The sequence below is a fragment of the Chrysochloris asiatica genome, unplaced genomic scaffold (genome assembly GCF_000296735.1).
Source record: "Chrysochloris asiatica unplaced genomic scaffold, ChrAsi1.0 scaffold00377, whole genome shotgun sequence".
NCBI lineage: Eukaryota > Metazoa > Chordata > Mammalia > Afrosoricida > Chrysochloridae > Chrysochloris > Chrysochloris asiatica.
The window spans coordinates 2036272-2039163 of record NW_006408895.1 but is presented as its reverse complement, the minus strand read 5'-3'; the positions used below and the strand labels follow the sequence as shown (position 1 = coordinate 2039163).

General features: G+C 38.5%; 1 protein-coding gene across 1 annotated transcript in view; it reads right to left on the bottom strand.

The window, feature by feature from the left end:
• The window catches only part of LOC102821396 (alcohol dehydrogenase E chain-like), a 225387-nt gene that overhangs the window by 100310 nt on the left and 122185 nt on the right, over positions 1-2892 (bottom strand). The gene's annotated exons all lie outside the window — the stretch shown is intronic.

Below are 2892 nucleotides of genomic sequence, written 5' to 3'. Positions count from 1 at the left end.
TAATTTCCAGATTCAGACATGACTAATGGCCATGGTGCAAAGCCCCCAAAGTCCACCAAGAACAAGGGATACCAGAGCCAGGTGGTGGCCGAAGCTGTACTGAGTCCATCATCTCTCTTTAAAGAGATGGAAAAACCTATCATTAACTTTATATTAAAAAGAAAGAGACCCTGGATGAGCAAAGAAGAAGAAGAAAATTTGAGACCTCTAACTTCCTGATCTCAAAACCTACTACACAATCAAAACAGTCTGTGAATGATAAAATGATAGACACATAGGACAGTGGAACAGAATTGAGAACCCAGAAGTGAAACCATCCACAGTCAGCTGATCTTTGACAAAGGTCTAAAGCACATTAAATGTGGAACAAATGGTGCTGGCAGAACTGGAAAAATTCATTTGCAAAAAATGAAACAAGACCCAAATTTCATACCATATACAAAACAAACTCAACATGGATTAAAGCACTAAATGTAAAAGCTAGAGCTATAAAGATATCAGTGAAAAAAGGGACAAACTTAGGGGCTCTAATGAATGGCATAAATGCATGATGAAATTAACTGAAAACACATAAACAGCACAAGATAAAATAGATGACTTGTTGTTGTTGTTGTTAGGTTCCATTGAATCAATACCAACTCATGGCAACTTTATGCACAGCAGAACGAAACACTGTCCGATCCTGGGCCACCCTCACTATTGTTGCCACACTTGAGGCCACTGATGCTGCCACTTTGCCAATCCATCTCACTGGGGGTCTTCCTCTTTTTCTCTGAACCTCCACCTTACCAAACATTATATCCTTCTTTAGCAACTGGTCCCGGCACTATATCTGACAGTGTTTCTCTGCTTATTCATAAGGTTTTTGGTGACTAAATAATCTGAAGTAGTTCATCACTCTTTCTTCCTAGTCTGTCTTCATCTGGAAGCTCATCTGAAGCTTGAAGCTCACCTGAAGCTCAGGTGACCCTGCTGGTATTTAAAATACCTGTGGCATGCTTCCAGAATCACAGCAACTCACAAGCCACCACAGTACAGCAAACTGACAGACGAGTGGTGGAAATAGATGACTAGGACCTCCTAAAAATTAATACTTACATACATCAGCAGATTTTACCAACAGAGTAAAAAGAATACAGAGACTGGGAAAAATTTTATTTGAAATAACATATCAGTCAATGGACTAATCCCTGAAATTTATAGAAAAGTTCAAAACCTCTACGAGAAGGTAATGCATGGAGAGATTGAGGACTCTAGAGACTCATGGGAAGAGAAAGGTAGTGTGCTGGTGGCCAGGAAGCTGGCTTCCACAATATGCCCTTTGGTTGTTTAAACAATTATATATTCCTGCTTGGTGGTTTTTTTAGCTGTTGTTGTATATAAAAAAAAAAAAAAAAAAAGAGCAAAAAGAAAGAGGGGAATTTTCTTGATAAAAGAAACAATCTAGGATGTTTTTTTGGGAGGAGGAAATGATACATGATCTAGAGGATGCACACATGTTGACATGGGTGCCGGGGCAGGCAATATACAATTGGAGGGAGGTTAGCAGAGAAAAGAAGGAGGTGGCAGAAGACACAGGAAGGAATGCAGTAGTTAAAGTGAATAGAGGTAAATAACTGTTAGTGCATGGAGGGGATTGCAACCATGTAATGAAGCTAAGTATATCATTTGTTGAATATAAAACTGATTATCTGTTCTGTAAACCCTCACTCAATTCACAATTTAAAAAAAAGAAAAGAAAAGAAAAAACCTCTACAAGAAAAAGACAAATAACTCAATTAAAAAACCAGCAGAGGGCATGAAAGAGATTCACCAAAGAAGACATTCAGGTGGCCAACAAACATATGAACAAATAAATGTTCATGATCATTAGCCATTAGAGAGATGCACATGAAAACAACAATGTGATATTATCTCACTCTAGCATTGATAGCAAAGTTCAAAAAAACAGAAAACAACAAATGTTGGAGAGGATATGGAAAGACTATGACCCAGAAATCCCTTTACTTGGTATATATCCCCAAGAAATAAGAGCCACAACATGAGTAGATATAGGCACACCCGTGTTCATTGCAGCACTATTCACAATAGCATCAAAAAGATGGATACAGCCTAAATGTCCATCAATGAAAGGATGGATATACAGAGATAAAGGTTCCCCAAAGCTGAAGAACAATGAAGAATCTACTAACCACCTTATAACATGAATGAACCTGGAGGACATTATGCTGAATGAAATTGGTTTTGTTAAATGCTGTCAAGTTTGTTTCAACTCATAGCAAGCCTGTATAGGATTTCTGGTTGAAACTGATCTTGAGGTTGGGTGTAAAACCTATGGTGCCACACCTGAACAGCAATCACAAAAGGACAAATATTGTATGTGACCACAACTGTAAAACCTCAAGAAAAAGTTCTCATGCTAAAAGAAACATTTTATGATGGTTACTAGGAATGACATGGAATGGAGAAAAAGAAAACATTTCCATGCTAAAAGAAACATTCTATGATGGTTACCAGGCATGACAGGGAATGGAGAGTAATTCACTTCCGAGAGGGTTGTTATTGTTAAGTGACACTGAGTCAGTTCTGACTCACAGCAACCCTGTATAACATTTCTGAGGAGTGGAAAGTTGCAGTCAAGTGCATTATCCCACAGCACCACACCACATTGATTCAGATGACAAGAAAGGCAATATACAAGAGTGAGTTTAGCAGAAAAATGATTAAGACAGGTAAATACACAGAAAGGAATGCAAAGGCTAAAGGGGATAGAGGTCAATACTGTTATATACACAATCCTGGAACACCAGCTGAACTCATATGGTAGGGAGAGTGGAAATGGTGCTGTAGGAATAGCACTGGACTGTGAACCACAAGGTCCACAGTTCAAAG